Source organism: Periplaneta americana, chromosome 10, assembly GCF_040183065.1.
Source record: "Periplaneta americana isolate PAMFEO1 chromosome 10, P.americana_PAMFEO1_priV1, whole genome shotgun sequence".
Lineage (NCBI taxonomy): Eukaryota > Metazoa > Arthropoda > Insecta > Blattodea > Blattidae > Periplaneta > Periplaneta americana.
In genome coordinates, this window is record NC_091126.1 from 64,802,913 (window position 1) to 64,827,288 (window position 24,376).

The 24,376-nt window shown below is 37.2% G+C and overlaps 1 protein-coding gene across 1 annotated transcript in view; it reads left to right on the forward strand.

Annotated features, from left to right (window-relative positions):
- The window catches only part of LOC138707752 (allatostatin-A receptor-like), an 882,364-nt gene that overhangs the window by 91,828 nt on the left and 766,160 nt on the right, over nucleotides 1–24,376 (forward strand). Inside the window, exon 2 of the mRNA XM_069837618.1 lies at nucleotides 21,244–21,328. The gene's annotated coding sequence lies outside the window, so the exon portion shown is untranslated. The remainder of the gene's footprint in view (nucleotides 1–21,243; nucleotides 21,329–24,376) is intronic.

Below are 24,376 nucleotides of genomic sequence, written 5' to 3' on the forward strand. Positions count from 1 at the left end.
TGCTTCAGATCTCTGGAAACTAATTTTTAATGACGTCATGTGCGTCAGGAGTACAAGACTGCTGAACTGTGATGAGAGGTGACAGACCAGTAGTGAGTGATTTCATAGTCAGAGTGCACGGTGTCTAACAGCAGCAATGGCAAAGAAAATCGAGCCTTTCTGGGAGAGGTGCATTGTGACCCTTTTCAATACCAAGTACAGTTTAGTGAAAATAAAAGAATCTTGCAAAAAACGTGGTTTCGTTATTTCCAAGAAAGGCATCTTCTGTGTACCCAATAAGACTGGCAAAGCTAGGATGGGATTAAATTCAGAAGGGAAAACCAAGCAAATCCACCCCCCGCCGCAAGTCGCAACCCCCGAAATGCTACAAATTAATTCCATCCGAGCTTTACCAGTCTTATTCGGTATACAGAAGATTCCTTTCTTGGAAATAACGAAACCACGTTTCTTGCAGGCTCCTTTTATTTTCACTAAACTGTACTTGGCATTGGAGAGGGTCGCAATGTACCCCTCCTAAAAAGACTCGATTATCTTGGTCATTGCTGCTGTGAGACACCGTGCACTCTAACTATGAAATCACTCACTACTGGTCTGTCACCTCTCACCACAGTTCAGCTGTCATGTGACTCCTGACGCATATGACGTCATTCAAAATTCGTTTTAAGAGATCGGAAACAACCCTCTGTAGTATTTATTAATTCTGTCACAATTGGTATTCGAAGCCATTACGAAAAGTTTATGAAGAGGAAGGTCTCTGAGCTACTCTTTAGTCTTGCGGACACTCGCCTAAGTAAATATATCTACCGCAAGAAGCGTTTCGAACTTGCTATAACTGGCATTTATTGATTTTTAAAGCACAACTCATCTTTCTTGTAACATAGGATGCTAGAAAGAAATGATTATTGCATATCTAGGTTGAAACTATCAAGACATAACACTATAAAAACATAATCTCTCATTATACATCTTGACTGCACAACTTTTAACACTTCGGAAAACGTATTATTTGTGTTTCTTGTGTTAAATTTGTTATTACCTCGTTAACATGTTTCAGCCTGCTATTGGCCATCATGAAAACTGGTTGTTGCTGTCTTGGAGCCTTTTGTTTGGCTCCACTTTACACTACACAAACACACCCCCACAGGAAACAAAACAAAAGGCGCCAAGTCCAGCAACAACCAGTTCTGAAGATGGCCAATAGCAGGCTGAAACATGTCAGCGAGGTAATATAAAATTTAACACAAGAAAGACAAATAATACGTTTTACGAACATAATCTTTTGTGAACTCAGCTGAAGCCTTCCCGTGCAATTACAAGTTCGTTTTCTTACACTTGGAAAATACCATTTTTTGGGGGGGGGAGACAACTTTACTGAGGTTTCAAGCAGGCAATTTTACATGTTCCTAGATCAGCCCGTCTCCGCAATTCACAAATTAGTGATCAGAGAACTGCTGTGAATGTGGCAATGGAATAGAGAGGTTCAGGATGATAATACCTATAATGGGGTAATGAACAGACCACAAAAGAACCCCAACTGCGACCTTGTCCACCACAAGTATTTTTATGATCTCTTCAATTAAATATCCTAGGCATAAACAGGACTCTGAACACAGACCGCCTGCGTGACAGGTTGATTGCACTGTACAGTCACATTCGAATATTAGTAGTCACTGTTAAATTGTTACGTCCACCAGTCATATCAATTTTACAGTAGGTGTTGAAAATTTACATTTTGTGGATTAACATTGTATAAAAAATTATACTGCAAGTAGAGAAGTTATCCTAAAATTCATACCTCCGAAAATAGGTATTTCTCTCGCTGAAACAACTCTACTATTTTATTTTATTTTCAATTTCAATCCATAATGTTTATTATTTTTCTCAGACAGGCGAAATTACCTCGAAAATTAATGTCTTTCAACTCTACAAACAATCACCTGAGAGTCTGCAAATAATCGTCCTGTACATATTACGCGTTCAAATCTTACTCGTACATTACCGCAGAGCGCTGATGTCGTCACTGTCGTATTAAAGATATCGTAGGCGATTACGGAGCGCTGGACATTGAGAGGGTCAAAGCATTAGTGGAGGGGGTTGACGCACTTTACTAGTTCGTGGAATCAACGCAGGTCAATTTACAACGGACGAATGGTACAGCTATTTCGTACGAATATTAAAAGGTCGGTAATTTTTTTTATGGAATTCATGCTACTTGTTTTCCCGTATACGTGATGTCCTTCTTCCCCATGTATTTTCTCATTTTCAATGTCCTTGGAATTTAACTTCTGCCACAACAAATGCGTCGCTAAGTTTCTTTATAACTTTCTAAATGCATTTGTAAAATGCCGTCGACAATTCTTTTCTTCTTGCGTCCTTCTTATTTATTTCATATAAATTAATGAAGGAGTATATCAAATGCTGTGGTTTATCTATAGCAATCTCAGAACTCGAGTGACATTTATTAGGACTATTTCGTGAATAAAATAAAAATGTAAATAATATATCCCTAAAATTAATTAATTGTACATTTACGAATACTTAACCTATTCAGATATTGTGAACTTGAAACAGATGAATATCGATTACTGTAATAAAGTAACTGGATGTTATTCAGTAATGCTAATTTCGAAAAGCGAAATACAGGTTTAACGATGTTAATTACATGTACTGCGCTTTTCTTCTTGTTATTATAACAGACATACTTTTTCATTACCTGCTGAAATCATAATTTAATTTATACATTTCATAATATAATTACAAGTAACCTCATTAATACATTAATTAAATGTAGAATTGTTGAAAACGCAGTTATCAAATCTGAATGAAGGAGTGTAATTTTTTCAGATAGTCTACAATGGACATGGATTTAGAAGATGAAGATGTAGATGTGGAAGTAGAATTTCGCACTTTATTTAGTACTTCATCATTACATTACACACTACAACGAGAATTAAGAACTATGTAACATCAGTGTGGAGACAGCTATATAGCAATGCATATATATTGACACTACAGCGAGACATATGTTGCTACACAGTGAAGTCATCTTTGTATAGATATTTAAAACACGAATTTTATTACGCCATACGGAAGGTAGTCTGATCAAAGAACTTGTATATAATACTAACTCATACAAGGTCTTTGGGTTTGATATGCCCTGATGCTACATAAATTTGAACATCTGACTTTCTATTAATTGTTTAATTTCATTCACGTATTACAAATTTTATAGGCTACAATTACGTTAGGTTACCTGTGTGAGCGGGACCAATGTCAGCTGTGTCTTTATTCGACTGTTACTCCGTGTTACAGGAAAGCATTTTCCATAGCTCGACAAACGCATTCCCGCTGTAGTGTGTAACGGGACTAAATCTGCATCTATACAGTTCAATTTTCCATGCGCGTATGCATGCAGTCTGGGAAGAATATTGAAAGAATCAATAAAAAACATACGTTCAATTAAGATGCATGAAGATTTTGTGTCTACATAGTGTGCCGTTTTGAACGTCGTCTTCACTCCGTAAATATATTAATTAATATTAATTATCAATCTTGCATTCATTGCTTGAATACGTAAAGTTGAAAAAATGTTAACCGTGTAGATGCATCTTAATGGACTCATCCTCATCGATTTACGGGGAAACAGTTGGCGACACCGACTAAACAAAAGAACGACCATGCGATAAATTGATAGCGATAAATCTAGCTGCAAAAATGATCGCGATGTATGACTGTGATTGATTGGAATTCAAAATTTCATTACACTTCGTTGGTCGAAATTGAATGACATCATATAAACGAAATAGTCCCCAATAATTTTCAATCATATTATAGCTATGGCAGTGAAACATGATGCCTTTAAAGGCTAGTTCACAATAAACCGGTAACGGAAAAGACAACGAGAACGGAAGTAATGTTAAAATAAATGTGTTTAATAGTGCTGTTGATTGATCAAAATATTTAATCGAGTAACTGTTTGAATTTAATCGGTTAATCGATAGATTATTCGAGTTTTGATCGAGTTGAAAAAATATTTTAATATACTGTAATGCATAATTACTGTTAAATTTAATTTGTGTTCGAAGATAAGCATTAGTATTAAATGTTATATATATGTATATATTGTATCGTTATATTACAAAACAACTATTTTAATTACTTACTAACATATTTATTATGAGCCTTATAATTTATTGTGTCAATTTCTCCGGGAATTTTTGAGACAAGCATTCACATGCTCCGTATTAAGGACCGCTCTACATTTAGTAACAATGTTTCCTGCATCACTAAACACGAAAAACCTTTTTTTCTGTCAAGCATTTCTCCACGATCGTTCAATTTAAATCCAAACGCTTCACCGAGTTTAACTCTCAAATTCTCATATGACATAATGGAGTTTACACTTTTCACAAACTACAGAAAACTGATTTCTTTTCTTTATCAAACTAAACACACAACCTTCATACACACACTCAGTACAGAAAGTGCAACTGCAAAACTGCAGAGGTCGAAACAGAAGACTGGTCGCTATTGTAATCGAATTACCAGATTTTAGAAAGAGAAGAAGGTAGTTACGCTCTCACTTGCACACAGCGTAGACCTGACTATTTTATAAGGGATGAGGGGGACGAATCCCAGAAAAGTATGTATTCCATATGCTAGGAAGATGAGATGACAACAAGATGGAAGTTTTCTTGCAAAACCATAAAACTTAATAAGGGTTTCGCATTGTGTTTCAACTTTCAATAGAGGTAGACTAGGTCGCTATCCTCATATCTCCATCTCTTGGTGAAGTGTTTGTGCAAAAATTTTCCCTACGCTACCTGGTTTACAGTTGGAAAAAACAGTACCATTGTGCTTTTAAGTAAGCAATTTCCGAGAGAGAAATATTGTCGGAATTTTAGTATGTGTTTGTATTAACAAAATAATGATTAAAACCAACTAGAACCGATTAATTTTAATCGACTCGATTATTCGATTAAATATTTTGATCGATTAATCTTACAATAGAAATTATTCGATTAATCGATTAAATCTCACAACACTAGTATTTAAATGTAAGCATTCACAACAGTTAATTGTGAATGTTCACATTTAAATAGTTTATTTTAACAATATTTCCGTTATCGTTCTCGTCGTTTCCGTTCCTGGTTTATTGTGAACCAGCCTTTAATATTGAAGTTACAGGAGTTACGGTTATATCAATAAAGCAATTTCAAAACTAACCGCAACAGCTCCTCTCACACAATCCTGACAGATTGCTGACACAGCGGGAAAGGCATGGAGGGCGTTACACTTTGTGATGAGGGTACTAAGAGAAGGCTCTGATAAATCCAAAGAGATTGCATATAAATCACTAGTTCGTCAAATAATGGGATATGGTGCTGCATGTTGGGATCCTTACAGATTAGAAAATATTAAGACACTGGAAAAGATTCAAAAACGGGCTCTCAAGCGTTGTAATAATTCACCATTAAAATAGGACACACTCACGGACCGGAGAACGCGAAATCGATTATGCGCAATGTTCAAAACATACAGAGGTGAGCCTGCCTGGAGAGAAATAAAAAATAGGTTGCAGCCACAAAATTACTCTCAAGGAACGACCACTCATATAAATTGAGGGAAAGAAGACAGAGGACGGACACTGTAAAGTTTTCCTTGCTCAATCGTACTATCAGAGATTGGAATGCTTTACCTGCAGACTTACTAAAAGGCTTTACCAATAACCAAAAATGTATTTAAAAATAGGTTTAAGGACTTTACTAATAGACGGTAGTATATTATACACACTATTTAAAGGGTGTAATTGATATCTTGTCATTTGAAGTGTTCTATCAGTGAAGAAGTGTGTTGTGTCAATGAAGTGTGTAGTGTCAGTGACGTCTATTGTGTAAGTGAAGTGTGTTTGTGTCAGTGAAGTGTCTGTGCAAAGTATTTGAACAGTGAAATGTTTTGAAGTGTTAGTGAAATCAGGATAGAATCAGTGCAGTGAGTGAGTTGACAGCGAAATAAATGTAGTGCCGAAAGGTACTTGTGCAGGTATAAACCTATCACACTCGTAGGTCTTCGTTCGAACTTAGGGTTAAGATACAAATTAGATTTATTTTAAATGATATTTTAAATGATCATGCTTCATTTAATTTAGGATGCTCCTTTTTATTATTGTTATTGTTATTATTATTATTATTATATTATTAATCATTGTTATTAATTATTGTTTTTATTAGTTGTGTTTATTATTAATTGCCATTATTGAGTGTAATTAGTTACCACTGCCACCGGGTATATACCCATTTGCAGTGTGCATACATACATACATACATACATACATACATACATACATACATACATACATACAATCACACGCACGCACACAGACGCACGTGTGAACGTGATTTCAACACAGTCTTTACTTCGCGTGGTCCAGACATATTCGTAAACAAATTAAAAGGAGACAGCCACTTCGTTTTATGGGAGAGTGACGTTTGGCATGCAATGATAGGTCTAACAACGCAAGTAGGACTCGCTGACTGGGTTGATATGTGAAGGGCAAACGTGAAAATCGGTGGAATTGTCTGTAACTCTGGCGCTTTCATTCCGTATCTCGTCGCTAACACAGCTCGTAATGTGTGAACATGAACTGCATCACGCCGGCCGCAGTTACGAAACCGCTAAAGCTCACAGATTTAACGTTGCGTGAGAGCCTTTGTCCTGGATTCCAGTCCTGCCTGGAGTATAGACATTATTCTTACTAAAATGCGATATCTTGTGTTGTCTAGTTGGAAGCCAGGCTCGTGATGACCTAATTTAAGAAGAGTTTCACCACCTGTCCATATATTGTGAAAGTCGTGTTTCATTCAAAAATTTTAATTTTTATTGCAAAAATGTGAGACTACGGACAACATTTCATCATATCTCAGTCTTTGGGTTCGCTTGACTTTACGAGGGCTAGACTCGGAACGAGCCAGTACACTCAGGCACTCCTTGGTTCATCGTGTGCCCTATACCGGGAGTAAAAAAATTTGTTTACAACGTTTCAGGGATGATAGAGAAGGAAAAAGCAAATATATTTTTATGTGATTAAAAAAACTCGCAAATGCACCATTTTGTCAGTATAGTCGCGACGCTGTTATTCCCGGCGTGACTCCTCTTTGCTTACGTCTTAGGAAGTGAAGGCTCTATAAAGTTTAGGTAGGTAGTATCGTTCGCCATTTTTGTTCTTTCGTTGCAGAGCTACCAGACGAGGAATCTATTTGCCGCACCGTTAAACATTATCATGTCGTAGCTCCTATCATAATAAATCAAACGCATAATAATTCAGCAAATAATTGAGCGGCAAATAACGTCCTCGTGTGCTTTCTGCGAACGCCAACGAAAGAGCCAAAATGGCGGGCGATTATATTAAGTATTTATCGAGCCTTAGGAAATGCATGAAGTCATGATCGGCGAATTACTAGACGCACACGTTTAAATGTAGCCGACCTGCAACGTGATTGGCTGCCGGAAATAAGAGCAACGGGACTATAACTGTTCTAAAAAGGTAGGTCGCTTGGCTTCCGCCAGACTACTTACCAGTCAGTTCTGTTTTTACTATTTTGCCTGCAACACATTGTAAAGCGTATCGTGTTACAAACGCAGTGAGTTGATTGCTAAGAAAGGCAAGTAAGCTCGCCGCTTTTACATTCAAGGAAATACCACTGCTACTCATATCTGCTAGAGACTGAGTAAACCCCAGGGTCATAGTGTGGCCGGAAGAATTATAAAATTATTTTCATTTCGTTCGTGTGCGTGTAAAATATAATAAAGACTTGAACGGTATAACGGAGTATAACCTAATTGGAAGTTTAGAAATTATCAGACCCTCAGTAAAATTCTGTCGTATGGCGAAAATCACTCACTATTTTCGTAAATTATTTCCAAAACTGTTTTACTGGTTGGAGGTATGAAATTCTAATAATAAATTAGTAAATTATCAAAAGGGTTTGATGCCTACTTATTAAAATATTGACAGCAGTATTTTACTAGAAACTAGAATATCTTTACAAACCACTATTTTCGAGTTACGACACTATTTTACTGGAAGTGCGATATATCGAGACATCTAATGGTAAATTATGTATTATAAAAGCCTTGATTTGTTTATTACAAAGTACAATTTTGAATATCGATGACTGAGAAGTGATACCTCGTATCTGTATATTTGTAGCTGAATTAAACGACTATTTAAAAAATTATTTTTTTCTCAAAACAGAAAAATTTTATATAATATGTGTTTCTGATTTGCAACATATATACTTGAAGACAAAATATTGGGCTAACTGCCCAATTTTTTTTTAATATAACAATAATGTAGTTAATCTAAGTAATAATAATGTAGTTAAATTATACTCCGTTTCTGGAATGTGTAGAGTATAGAAGACGAAGCAAGTCCTTTGCGCAAATGGTGAGTGGAGGGGGTCAGTGCAATGACCGCTCTGAGGGAAAGCATTGCTTGAAGACGAGCGTCTATGGTCCGTCCCAGGAATCTGTGGAGTAGGAAGACGAAACAAGACCTCTGCGCAAGTGGTATGTGGGAGGGATAGAGCCAATGACTGCTCTGGGAGGAGGGATTGCTTGAACGAAGCGAGCAATTGCTTGCAGGAGGGGACAATTTCTAACTGAACTCTATCCACCTTCTACCACGAGCATCTTACCCCTTAGCGGACTCGAGCTGATGCTGCCCGCAATACACTCCGGCAGACATAGACTCTGCCCCCATATGCGCGAAGTTACTCCACAGATTCTTGGGACGGACCATAAAATTCCACACTACCTTCTGCCACGCGCATCTTACCCATTAGTTGCCGTGAGCCGATGCAGCCCGCGACACACTTCCGCACTGATAGACTCCTCCCATTTGCCTGTCATCGACTCCACCCAAATGCGTCGACTTTATTCTACAGATTCCAGAAACGCAGTGTAAATCACCAAATTTCTTGATACGCGTCATCATTTCTTAGCCATCGATATGCAACTTTCTTCTGCTGCATTAAACTTTCCTATATTACATCTCGCATTATGTTATTTTAATTTATGATCATTTAAGAATAAAGCCAGTATTTAAAAAAAAAAACTTTAGCACTTACCATGCGTTGGAATAGAGCATATTTTAGTTACCTAAAGTAAGATATTTACTGTCGGCCCATCGGATCTGTGCCCCTTCAGCGCTGTCGTCGTTCTTGGAAAAGTTAACGCCTGTACTCACCCGCTTTTCATCCACCACGTTAAACAGCAGGCCACGAACCTTGCCAAATAGGGATGTTGCCAAACTTCCGTCAAACGGTGTCATAAATAACTGGTCCTCCATGCTACAATATTATTTCTTTCAATCAAAATACATCTTGTATTTCTACATTTTTTAAACCTAAATCCCATGTCTCGAATTACTTTCCGTAGTTTTTCTGTCCAACCTTGGAAATTATTTCTTCTCTCGCAGGCTTCAGTAATTTCTTCAATGTTGGAACTTCTTTCTGAACGGTATAAAATTCTTGTATCTTTCTTCTTAAAATACATCGGTTCATATCATCTACAATAATTAAAAGTTCCCTTGGTCTGTTCTTCTCTGGTATTCTACCTTTTCATCTCCTGCACAGACTCCCTCTCTCCTGATTTTCTTTATTAGGAGTTCTGCCTTGCCTATATAAATTACATAAAAAAGTTGTATTATATTAGTATTAGTTAACCCTCCTACTACCAGGTTTTTTTTACACTGAGTACTGCTGGGGTCATATAGACCCCAAGTAATTTGCATGAGATATATCGGTAGTAATGCAATTGTTTTAATGAACTAGCATAAAATCATACATGTTTACCTTGAAAACAGAACAGCTATGTATATAAACATTTTTACAGTTTTACATTTTACACTTTGCCATCCTTCCGCCCTCATCTTATATGTCCTTATATTTGAAACAAAACAATTCGGATTGTTGTTTTCAGACGAAAGATGGATATTTTATGGACTTTTCTGGAGGCTTTCTGTCCACAGAACGTTCACATAAGTGGCATCGTCCACGTTTTGCCCCAATTTGCACTTGTGCTGAAAGAGGAGGAGGAGAAACTTTGGTGCGCCTACTTCTGTTCTTCTGTACTAAAGATGTTCCCAGCTCAAGAAGAAATTCTCAACTTCTATAACTGTAGCCTAGTTGGTTTTTTTCTTCCAGTCAGGATTTAACTCCAGCCAAATTATAAACGCACTGAGCGCACTAATATCCAAAATATTATAAAAAATAACCATGGGCCACCTCCTTGTCATACGTTTTGTAGTGTATGTCCTGACTAATTTGTCCATTGTGTCTACACCTGACTTTGTTGCGTTATAGTCTAGTAGCATAATAGGTTTTTCTTTTTCATCTTCAGCTATTTCCTCTTCGAAATGCATAGTGCTCAGCAGGGTCACTACTTTACTCTTTTTTTGGGAAATAGGAAACTATCGTAGCAGATTCCTGGTATCCGAAGAGACTTGAAGCTGCTTTCCTTCCCTTTGCTATGACAAATTGTGCGGGTAGTTCACGGCGATTCTTTCTTATTGTTCCTAACAGAGTCATCTGTTTTCTTTCTAATTCCTTTGCCATGTCCAAACTTGTGAAGAAATTATCTGTTGTGATGTTTCTACCACTCAAGAATAAATTTTGAGTTAAGTCCAAAACTACTCTTTTTTCCCTGATTCGATTCTCTAGGTTCGTCTTCGCCCCTTCCTGTGTACATTTGCAGGTTTGTGACGTAGTAATTAGTGCTGTCACAAGCAGCCCATACTTTGATGCCATATTTTCCGGATTTTGAGGGGATATACTGCCGAAAAGGACACCTGCCCCTGAAAGTTACCAGTTCTTCATCAACTGTAATATGGTCGGCCATGCTCTGTGTTCCATAAATTCACTATGCCCTCATTGTGACCTTTGTACAATCCTGGGAGTATAAGCAGGCCAAGAAAGGACTCAAATTCTTCTCTATCAAGATCTATCCATTTGTTACCGTAAGTAATGTTACCTTCTTTGTTGGTCCACTTTGAAATATTCTGCAAAATGCTGGGCTTCATAAATAATTCAAAAGCTGACTGTACAGTGTTTACATTCCTCAGACTATGCCGCGTTGAACCTCGAGCCGTCTTCATTACGTTTCATGCTGGCTGCCTCCCTTGATGCAATCTAACAGGACTTTTATCCCATACTTCGTTTCCATTTCTGGACCTCGAAACAACAGCATTACTATTCCAGATATTTACTTAGTGATTATCTATTATTATAAAAGGTAAAGTAAATCCGTGGCGCTACAGCCCATGAAGGGCTGCTGGCCTCACGTTCACATGTCGAAGCAGAGGTGGACGATCATCCAACCAGAATGGAGATATTGTATGGTTAGCATGATGATCCCTCCAGCCGTTAGAGCTGGTTTGCGAAACCGGATTTTCGCTACCTTTCTTAGCTCCCCAAGTGCATCAAGAGGCTGGGTGGACACTGGTCCCATACACTGGGCGAAATTTCATGAGAAAATTTCTTTCCCCATGAGGATTGGAACCAGCGCGCATTCCGTAACGCGAGTACTAGGCAGAATGCCGTAGACCACGACGCTACGGCGCGGAACATCTATTATTATTGCTGCTGTTTTTTGTTGTAATAAATAATTGGTAGGTGAAATATACTTACTTGAAAACATTCAAATTTGAGATGTTAGAAACTTCAGGAACAGTAGTTTCTAAATCTCCATCATCATCGTCATCATCCTCATCAGAATTTTCAGCCGATTGACAGTCTTCTGTTATAATAGTATCAATCTCTCCATCGTCATCAGATTTTTCTTCATTATATTCATGTTCCTCATTATATTCCTCTTCCTCATTATCTTCTTCATTCACAATTTCGCCTATTTCTGAACTAGTCAATATCTTGCACTCATCATGTAATTCTACATCACACTGAGGTAAAACGCTAATAAAAACTTAGGCAACAAACCTTAACAATGGGTAAAATATAATATTTCATTGTTACACGTGTTCCACATAACCGATGTTCAAAGTGACGGTCAGGATTTCTACTTTCATAATGATACATTCAAAGAAAAAAGCCAATTTTGAATGGGGTCATATAGACCCCAATGGTACTCAGTGAAGAAACAATGAATATTTTTCAATGTGTTGAAAATATAAAAATGAATGAAACATCATTGGATACAGTTGACTCAAAGAGATAAAGTCATAAATTTTGAAAATTATAGTTTTAAAAATGGCGGAGATTTTTCTTTCAAAAGAGCTACTGGGGTCATATTGACCCCCATTGGTACTAGGAGGGTTAAGTAAGTAATTTTAATACATAATCAATTGAAATAAAATAAGCCTCACCTGTGACATCAGTTGCTCTTTTCGTTGCCTGATTTATAGGAAACAGATATTGACCTGATTGTTTCTCTTCATCGCAAAATGCTATTACGTACTTGCTTAATAATATTTCTTTCGCCACTCCGTGCTACAGTATTCATGTTGAGTTGACAACACTGGACTGCAAGTGCAAATAAACTGTCCCGCAAGAAGGCCAATGTTGTGAATAGTGGGAGAGAGAAAGAGAGAGAGATAGAAAAGAAAGAGATAGGAATGGAGGGAGAGAAATAAATTACCGAGGCTGAGAAGGAATTAGGGTTCAGTTCGCATATCTTATGGGGGCACAGATCCGATGGTCCGACAATAGAACCTAAAATCCCGAGGTCTACTCATAATAAAAGTACTACGGTATGTTTATATTGCTTTATCTAACTACACCAATAATATGACCACTGAAGGCTATTCTCTGAATAAGGGCGTCGTATGTAAAGTACAGTTTCGAAGTGCAGGTAGTTTCAGTTTCATTCAAGGTCAGACCGTCTCTATCGATGTCGTAACTGCGGACTGGCTGGGCTCGGGAGAGTTCTTGATTGACGCACTGAACAAGCGGCACGTACTGGTCCTTTGTTAGCCAACAAGTGGCGGGCACACTCAAGTGGCAGGGAGGGAAGCCTTGCTAAATATAGAGCAGTAGTTCGATGTTTGTGTTGACCACTTTTCTCGTCTAACATCAGCAATTTCTGAAATGCTCTTAGAAAGATGTCATTACGAAACCTACTCTAGAGCTGGAAAGCCATCATCATTATCATCATCAGCATCATCATTATCGTCATCATGCCGTGGTTGATATATGAAGATAATGTTATAATAAACTTTATGCCTGACCATGCCGAAATGTAGTAATTATACACCTGGTAGTAGTCCTTTAATGCACCTCATCAAAGTACACCTATTCATTATAATTCAGTTGTTCAGCCAATGAGAAATCACCATTGTACTGATTGTACCATTATAAAATCGCAAGTATCGCTTATTCTCGGATATGCAATCGAAAGACAATTAGCGAAAAGTCACGGAGGCTGGAAATCCAATACTGTCGCAGAAGGTTATATTATGTTACTATAATAATTAGCGTTAATTGTAAACAATATTCAAATAAATTCAATTTGTCATCTTGTTTTTCAATTCTAAATCAATTTCCAGGTTATATCAAGCCTAATGTTCATGTTATTCTCTAGATTATATCAAGTTCAATGACATTCGTGTTTCGGAAAAAATCAATACTTTCGCGTCTGCGCACATCTCACAATTCAGGTCAGTTCCGCTCCTCACTTACATAACCATAACATGAATACTTATCAATAATTTCAAGTTAGAATTATGGTCGAGCATAAAAAGTCGTATGAAACTTGCCTATAATGGTAATTAAGACGCTGGTATGAAAATTATGAAACGAGCGCAAGCGAGTTTCATAAACAAACATACTCGCAACTTAATTACTACCATTATAGGCTCGTTGCATAATGTACTATTATTTTCATGGTTGTAGACTAAATATTCTACTGCACTCAACGACCAATTAGTATTAATAACCTTACTGTAAATCAATATCTGAACTTTCTTTCCACCTGACATTAGAGACTGGAACGATGGAATTTCCTGACATAGGACCAGAAAAGTGCTTGCCTATACTTAAAGGCAACATAATGCTTTACATTGATGACGAAATATGTCACTGTTCTAAAGCAGTGATGTCAAACTCTACGACTGGCAGCTTTAACATTATGAAGACTGGATATGGTGACATGCCTAGAAAGAAAGAGAGAGTTCTTTTTGACCCCTTATTTTATATTGCCATAATATGCACGGAAAAATATTTTGGTTGTGTAATATGTAATGTAATGCATTAGCAATACATACTTTAAGCATCATAATGATGGCTCTTCACAAAAGAAGTACAGTCAGTAGCCTATAAAAATGTTATAAGTAGCACAAAACAGTGAGATTCTAAATATTATAGTTTTTTATTTTAGTGGGTTATTTTACGACGCTTTGTCAACATTTCAGGTTATTTAACTTCTGAATGAAGTGAAGGTGATAATGCCGGTGAAATGAATCCGGGGTCCAGAACCGAACGTCACCCAGCATTTGCTCATATTGGGTTGAGGGAAAACCCAGGAAAAACCTCAACCAGGTAATTTTCCCCAACCGGGATTCGAATCCGGGCCACCTGGTTTCCCGGGCAGACGCGCTAGCCGTTACTCCACAGGTGTGGACTAAATATTATAGTGTTATGGATTAAAGTTATTGTCTTTTTAGTTAGTAATATTTTCGTTAGTAATAATAAAGCAACATATGTTAGGATGATAGTTCTATTTCCTGTTATTGCTCCACAATACCCGCCTTCAAAGCAGCTACTTTTAGATAGTATAGGCGATTTACGAATGTGCCGCTACTCCATGATTCTCAAACACAGCAATTTTCCCATTTTATGTATTTTACGTATGAAAGCATAGGATTGAGTCCAAAACTAGTCACTATTTCAATAATAACTCATTACACTTCATTACTGATAAATGCATCTGATTAGTTTACTTTATATCTAGTCAGCGATGTATGCAATGAAGGGGAAAAGGATCTGGTCATCCTACCTCATTATCTCCTGGCATAGTTGTCTCATGAGTAACGCCATATTGATGTCACTTGTGAGGTTCAGAGCAGTCTTCGGGCTGCTGACTTCACATACATATTGATAATATCGACGGGTAGCAATTTCACCCCTCAGTACAGTATTTCTAGGTATTCGTTATAATATATCCATTTCTATAAAAGTTTCATCGTCCATATTTCAGGTGAACAATATCTTGATAAAATTAAGAAATGTCACAGAGCCGCAATTGGATATGACATGTAGCATAGAAATAATGTGCTCATAAATATGGTAAAGAGGTTAAATAACCTCTCCACCTTTCTAGTGTTAACCATCCTTTAGTCCAGCCGTGGCGAAAATGTCATCGTGCGCCGAGCCACTGTGTAACCTGCAACGTGCATAGCACCTATGAAGGGAGGCGGACATCCGAAGGGGAAGTCAAGCAACTGACTTATTTAACGGAATTCATTTTCTCTACGTCAAGCAATTAAATATAATTTTGTACTGTATAATGTTACAAAGTAATGTTTAGTACGTGTAACGAAGAACGAAATGAACAAAAAAACATAGGACACATTATCACAACCTATTAATTGTCTTCAGAATGTCTCTGCGACAGAGTTTCAAAATCAGGAATTATGTCACTTACTGCCGGTCTTAGTTGATCACGAAGGTATTTGTCTGTCAGTCGTGATCTAAATTTGGTTTATACTAGTTTCATTGTTGAAAATAATTTTTCACAAACGTAAGTTGTAGCGAAGATGGATGGATTCAACAGAGCAAGCACAAGAACGAAGCTTCTGATATTTATTTTTGGCAAAGATATGAAAAGTTCAACATTTGTCAAGTCCTTACATCTAGCTATCATTTAACATCACAGTGTAAATCTGTGCGTTTAAATTGAAGATCTAACCGCATTATTCATACATCTGCTGAAAAAGGATCAACGTACGGAGATGATGATGATGATGATGATGATGATAATAATAATAATAATACTAATAATAATAATAATAATAATAATAATAATAATTCACCTAATAATGTTTCATGAGTGACATGTAGTATAATGCTCTTTTATGTTATACAACCGTTTCCTCGTAATACTTGTGAACAAATCATACATTTAATATTCTCATCATATTGGCAGCAAAAATGCCTCCTCCCATCCTCCTTGAAACTTTCGTTCTTGTAGAGGTACATGGTTTCGAGAGAGACATTGGACGATACGCCACTCGCAGGTCAGAGACAAATAAGCAAATGGAACGGAGTTTGACTCCAGTAAGTGAGAGGGTGGGGGCTGGGGAAGGCAGGAAGCAAGAGAAATGCACAGCCATCATTGGGAGCCACGATGTGCTCGTAAGTCACATTTTCGCCACGGCTGCTTTAGTCATACGTCTGAACTCAACGCATTATGTACCCCGATTTGGAGTCCACTATGTCTGGAGTTGTTAATATAATAGCACTGAACTCAAGAATTGTTTGCGTCTAAACACGTGTTAAAATGTAATTTAGACATTTTAATTAACAAATAACAATAATCTTACGCAGAATTACAGGCAATTTTATACAGTGCTTAGTGTAAAGACAGTTTTCGTTTCATAAAAAGGAAAATACAAAAAGACACTTCTAGATAAAACGGTAAGAGAAATGTAACAACATCTAATGAAGAATGAAATGAGCCACCTTAATACAATGCTTAAAGGAAATACATCATACAGAGACATTATGACGCGACGTGAGGCAAGAAAACTGCTAGAGTGCTATTCGTAGACATTTCGCTAGCCCGCGCTACAAGCGTGCTAAACTAGCCCCAGCTATCGACGGGTTACTTGTACGGGATTCATATCATATCATATCGCTAACACTGGTTTATGAATACGAAAAACGTTAGTTCGCTGATCATCCACCGGAAACCCGGGCTAAGAATGTCTATGAATACGGCCCCTAGTGATCCGTGGTCTACTGCTAGGGTGGTTTTCGGCGAGAGCGTAACCATTTCTCCGGCACTTCTACAATACTGTACATAACAGTACTAACAATAAATGTTCAATAATTTGGACTTATCATGCTCACAGTCGTTGCTGAAAATGGATCCCATTTGCCGCCAGACACAACTGACAACTTCTGATAAACGAATGGACAACACTCTAAAGTTCCATCATTGATAGCCTCGATTTCTTCTCGTATATAGTCTTTTAGTTCATCTATAGAATGAGGATTTTTCCTATAAACTCTAACTTTTAGTGCTACCAATAAATAAAAATCACCGGGTGATATATCTGGGCTTCGTGCAGCCCACAAATGATTACTTATTAGTCTCGTACCAACAAAAGCAGTAATTCCCTGATTGACATGGACACGCAATGAGAATTTGTTGGTAGACATTACCTAAACACACAATAATCACTCAACTTTATACACCAAATTTATACACTTTGTACACTTGAAGAATCAGGACATTTGTAACACGACTTGTGAACACAGTGAATGCCATATGGCGACTGAGGATTACGCCGCACCTCTAACAGTAGGCTACTTATCATTGAAAACAAATTGGACCACAAGACGCAGAAAAAAAAACTCTTATTTTAACTCTTATTTTAACAAAGGAAATCGTATGGTGTATACACACACAAATTCAAAGCTATAGATCTCACAACTTTTCAAGTAATTTCAAAAAAGAAAAAAAATCCGCTCACGACACTACAAGAGCGAAGTGAACATAAGTTATAACTTAGTACATCTTCTGTCATTTATATTACACCATCAAATTTGCATTTGTCGCTGGTATAATTTCGCGGTAAATTTTAAAAGAAATATCACGAAATTAGTCATGTCACGAAACTAGTCAAGTTGTCCCTAATAGAATCACACTCTGTAAACTAACGTGAATATTATGAAGAGAAAATTGATGATAACCACATAATCAATCACACTGATAACAGTTTGTTCGAAACTGAAGACAGTGCAGAATTATCCAGTCCGCATGGAGTCATTAGGTGGGTGAGGCAAGTTCGCTTCGAAATAAGAAACCGTTGATTTGCAGGCGGATACTTTTAAGGTTTTTGTGTATTTAACACAAGAAGCTGACGTTGCGGTCGCCATAGATCCATTTATCAATCGAAGATGGTAACAAAAGTCTTCAACCCGACAATAATTAATGTACATCTCTTCCGTGATTTCTTTCCAGTCCTTAATCAACTCGCATTCAATCCACTTAGAATAGCTGTCATCACCAAGCTTTTGAAATGTCAATACCCAGTTTCTCATATTTTCCAAAACGTTTCAATTATTCATCTGAATTTCAGCGTTAAACGAATCGAATTTCCTATGATGAGAGAAGGTCGTATTTTAATGTATCCCGAGAAACTTCAGCAATAGGCCTGCCGTTTTATAAGTCACATTGAAGGTGCAGATTTGACGTTGTGCTTAGATTATGTACAGTTAGGGACATATTTGTTGAGCAGGCGAAAATAACTCAAAATTTGTTCATAAGAGGCTACAATTTTAATTCCTCCTCAGCATAGATATGTAATATTTAAATAAAATAGCGAAGCGAATATCTCCTTAATATATTAACCAAAACTTTCGCTCGGAGCACGCGTAATCTGGCATTATTTGACTTAAAAAATACTCCAGTAGCTCAACTATTATGTCCCTCATTGTACACGCCTGTGTTCCAACACCATCTCGAATTGCTCCACTATTGTGTTCCTAATTTTACATTATTGTGTTCCAACACCGTTTCGAGTAGCTCAACTATTACGTCCCTCATTGTGCACTCTTGTGATCCAACACCATCTCGAGTTGCTCCACTATTATGTCCATCATTTTGCACTCTTGTGTTCCAACACCGTCTCGAGTTGCTCAACTATTATGTCCCTCATTGTACACTCTTGTGTTCCAACACCGTCTCGAGTAGCTAAACTATTACGTCCCTCATTCTACACACTTGTGTTCCAAAACCGTCTCGAGTAGCTTAACTATTATGTCCCTTATTGTACACTCTTGTGTACCAACACCGTCTCGAGTCGCTCAACTATTTTGTCCCTCATTGTACACGCTTGTGTTCCAACACTGTCTCGAATCGTTCAACCATTATGTCCCTCATTGTACACGCTTGTGTTCCAACACTGTCTCGAGTCGTTCAACTATTATGTCCCTCATTGTACACGCTTGTGTTCCAACACCGTCTCGAGTTGCTCAACTATTATGTCCCTCATTGTACACTCTTGTGTTCCAACACCGTCTCGAGTAGCTCAACTATTATGTCCTACATTGTACACTCTTGTGTTCCAACACTGTCTCGAGTCGTTCAACTATTATGTCCCTCATTGTAAACGCTTGTGTTCCAACACTGTCTCGAGTCGTTCAACTATTATGTCCCTCATTGTACACGCTTGTGTTCCAACACTGTCTCGAATCGTTGAACCATTATGTCCCTCATTGTACACGCTTGTGTTCCAACACTGTCTCGAATCGTTCAACTATTATGTCCCTCATTGTACACGCTTGTGTTCCAACACTGTCTCGAATCGTTCAACCATTATGTCCCTCATTGTACACGCTTGTTTTCCAACACTGTCTCGAGTCTTTCAACTATTATGTCCCTCATTGTACACGCTTGTGTTCCAACACTGTCTCGAATCGTTCAACTATTATGTCCCTCATTGTACACTCTTGTGTTCCAACACCGTCTCGAGTAGCTTAACTATTATGTCCCTTATTGTACACTCTTGTGTACCAACACCGTCTCGAGTCGCTCAACTACTTTGTCCCTCAGTGTACACTCTTGTGTTCCAACACCGTCTCGAGTAGCTTAACTATTATGTCACTCATTGTACACTCTTGTGTTCCAACACTGTCTCGAGTCGTTCAACTATTATGTCCCTCATTGTAAACGCTTGTGTTCCAACACTGTCTCGAGTCGTTCAACTATTATGTCCCTCATTGTACACGCTTGTGTTCCAACACTGTCTCGAATCGTTCAACCATTATGTCGCTCATTGTACACGCTTGTGTTCCAACACTGCCTCGAATCGCTCAACTATTATGTCCCTCATTGTACACGCTTGTGTTCCAACACTGTCTCGAATCGTTCAACCATTATGTCGCTCATTGTACACGCTTGTGTTCCAACACTGCCTCGAATCGCTCAACTATTATGTCCCTCATTGTACACGCTTGTGTTCCAACACTGTCTCGAATCGTTCAACCATTATGTCTCTCATTGTACACTCTTGTGTTCCAATACCGTCTCGAGTCGTTCAACTGTTATGTCCCTCATTGTACACGCTTGTGTTCCGACACTGTCTCAGTTACTCAACTATTATGTTCCTAATTTCTCGGTTTATTACAGAATAGTGAATGCTTTGTTTTCTCATATAATCATAAACTCTCCAGATTATGCCGTTTTATCCACAAGCAATTTTTAATTGGTTTATTTTACGACGTCTTATCAACTGCAATGATTATCTTGTATCTCAGTAAAATAAAAGTGATAATCCCAGCGAATTGAGTCCAGGGTCTTGAGCGGAAAATTATCCAACATTAGGGAAGAAACCGAAAAAACCTCAACCAGGTAACTTATCCCAACCAGGATTTGAATCTGGTCCCGCTCCTTCACGGTCAGTCATGTTAACCGCTACTCCACAGCGGTGGACCACTGGCAGTTATTCAATGCATCGATAAGTTTTCACGTTTTGCACAATATACTCTGAATTGTTACGTAACAGCGAAACTATTTTATATGGGTTCTATGTATAGAAATGTATTTTCATTTACTAAAGCCGCGTCTTTTTGTAATATCCCTGTAAATGGCTCTGTACAAAAAAGTGTAATCTACTCTCTTTATAAATCTCTTCATATATCGAACATTATCAATACATTTTCATCTCTATTCACTCAACTTGGTTCCAACTTCAGTCTGAATTACGATATTTGCCTCGATTCTTTTTACAATGCACCAATTGGTTTGCGGTGATATTTGATACTGATATTACTAGCGTAAACTGAATCCAATATATGAAACACTCACCCAGTTCCCGTAGAAGTGTGCTAATACTCGACGTCAGAGTGGAAATTTAACTCCACAGACACACCGGATACACAAATAAAATAAAGCGAAAATGATTCTGGTGAAACAATTGAGAGTAATAGTTTTGTTTCTCTTGCAAGAATATCATGGAAGCTAATGAAGATCAATATAGAGATATTTATATTTGTTATGTTACAGAGTGTGAATATAAAGGAAGATAGCTGCCAGAGCTTGGGCTGTTGGAGCCAATCTCACAGCTGAACAGCACACAAAGACGAAGCAGGTAAGCCAACCAGATATTTTCCTTGGTGTGGACATAAATAAAATTACCGTTGTTGCCGGTTTATAAGACGCACTACAAAAATTAAGGGCAGAGAGGGGTGATATTTTGAATATTAAAGATAAAAAAATCACTTTTAGTTTTTCTGCAAAAAAATTAATATACAGACACTAATATATGTGTCATCAAAGATTCAGAACACTACCATACTTGGAATTGTCAATAATGACGTCATATTTAAATGGCATACTTTGTTATGTACTCTGAAACTGATTTTTTGACAATTCCTTTTTAACACATTTCTACATATCGTTAATCGAATGCGTTCTTAAAGTTATGAAGCTGATTTTTTCTGCGTGTTCTATAAAGTATTGTTAATTAAATACAGTGTCAGGTTTTTGCTATTTTAGTAACTTTTTGAAATAAAAAAATAATATCTATACCATTGGCACAAAAAAGTAAAAATTAGGCATTTATTATTTTCTGAGGACACATTTTAAAAGTATGGACAATGAGTATGTTTGTAAATTATGAGAGGTGCTAAACACATATTCTTAAAGTATGTAGTTAAAATTTGTGCAAGGACATAGAATTTTAAAATATTCCGCATTTTCCAAAAAAATGCACAATATTTCAAGGGGAGGATGTGTGCAAAAGGTAAACCCTCACTTAGAAACATTGTGTAAGTTTTTATTTTCACCCATCTCCTCCTTTAGAAGATTTTTTCTGATAAAAATTAAATGAAAAAAATTAACGATTAGGCTATGATGACTATTACACTTTTACTACGTCATATTACTTTTGACTAACAGAACGGTACGAAAGGACGTATTTCAACCAAGCACAGGTGTTTATCGCATAATTTTATCACTTACCTAGCATTTGTTTTTATCACTTCCCTAGCATTTCTTTTCATCTCTTCCATAGTACTTTTTCTTTGTTTGCCACATTTCAAACTGCAAATTCTTTACGATACTATAAAACATGCTTTGTGATCGTCATTTATTTCCCTCATAGAGAGAGAACTGAAAATTGCGGCTCCGTTCGAACGTTTTGGTGAAGCTAATCTTAGTGAAATAGAATTTTAGTAAGTAAATTAATATTTTATTGTATTGGAGTATTTTATTTACATACTTTCTTCTAATCGTGTAATAGTCAATTAAATCCCACTCGAGTTTTCATTGTCCCTAGATAAATCAATACCTCTAGTGATATTACTGTTGATAAATATAACAGGCCTAATGTAATAATAATAATAATAATAATAATAATAATAATAATAATAATAATAATAATAATAATAATACACCATTCTTTTTAAAAGCCCAAAAAATTAATTCACAATAACCACGGAAGGGAACGAATTGAATGCATATTACTGTATCTTCGTCATACAAGCCAGACTCGCACTAATTGTAAGGCCTAATTTAAGAGCATGAAAGGGAGTCTTATACACCGACAAATACGGCATGTTACAGGCTACAATAAGTTTGAGTTCCACTACGAATGTGAGATGCCTACACATGCCTTACAGCAAGCCTTCTGGTTATTTAATTTTAAATATGATTTTATACTTTCAAGATGGTCAACTTGGTACGTGGCTTTTGAGTATTTGAACCTTGTGCTACATGTAGAAACAATCGAAGTTATGGAGCTACATATTTTTGTTCAATGATCAGAAGAGATGGGATAGGTCTTGGTAATAGCTCCAACACACATAGTTCCTGTTCCCCTTTTCTTTGCCCTCCTGTTGATGTAGTCGACATGTAGCTCCGAAACTTTGGATGTTCTGCAACTAGGATACGATGCCAATAGACGAAAACCATTTCACGATATTGTTTCATTTTGACTGACAGTTCAATTTCAAAATCGAAAAGAAATATTCGCCAGGTGCATGACTTTAGTATGCTGCATATCATTGCTTAAACATACGTGTGGATGCTATCACCTGTCGACAGGTGCAAAGCTTTACTATGCTACATATCTTTACGTATAACTAATTGCGTGTGGGTAGTGCGAGAAATGAAGTGAGGTTATGCGTGCAATCATCATTTATTAGCCAACAAATCACGGCACTCTACAAAAAAATAATGAAATCATACATGGTAAGAGATGATATGAGATGATATGAGATGACGTATGAACAACAGGATGTGGTGGCTACATTCCCAGCACGCCCAAATGTCTTACGATACAGTACACTAGCCACCGAATGTCATAGGAGCTGTTGTCGAGGCTAGGAGAATTGCAAGTAGAACAGGGGAATAGAAGGAAAACAAGGGGAATGCAACTCCCCCCTTGTTCACCTTGTGTTCTCCTTGCCTTCTCCTTATTCTCCTTGTATTTTCCTTGCTCGTCTTTCCTTCTCATTTTTCTCCTTGTCTTTCCCTTCTTCTTGCAATTCCTTTTCTTTTTTTCTTCTATTCCCTCATCCTTGTCTTCGCCACGTTCTTCTTCCTGGGATCAACAGAGATATGCAGACGGCTGTCACACACTGGTTCCCATTCCAGGAGGCAGACTTTTATGACACATGATACAAAATTGATCCTACGATAAATATCTCAATTCCGGTGGGGAATAAGTTGAAAAATAGCTCAAGAATTGCTGTCTTTGTTCCAAAAAATCATTCCACGAAATTGTGTTTCCTTTATGTAAACTGCTCCAGGGAAACTTACTTTCTAGACGGCCCAATTGGCCAAAATTTGTAAAGATACTTGTTTTTGAAATTAACGTGGTAGAAGAACAAAATAACTATTTTATCTAACCCGCGTGAATGTTTGCTTGTAAGAGGAAGGCAAAAATAGTAAAGATTGGAGAGTGCTGGGTTTACAGTGAAAAACTTGCCATCTGGCAAAACACTATGTATGTATTTACGTACCCTGGAGCATTAAAGAATATATAAGGTGTAAGATATAACTTTTACACGCATAGATTATTAGTTAATCACTATTACGTAGAATTTGAAAAAAATATGTGCCTTATTTTCATAAGAGATTATGACTACACACATTAACAGTCAAATACTGTTTGAAAGTTGAATTTTTTATCAGA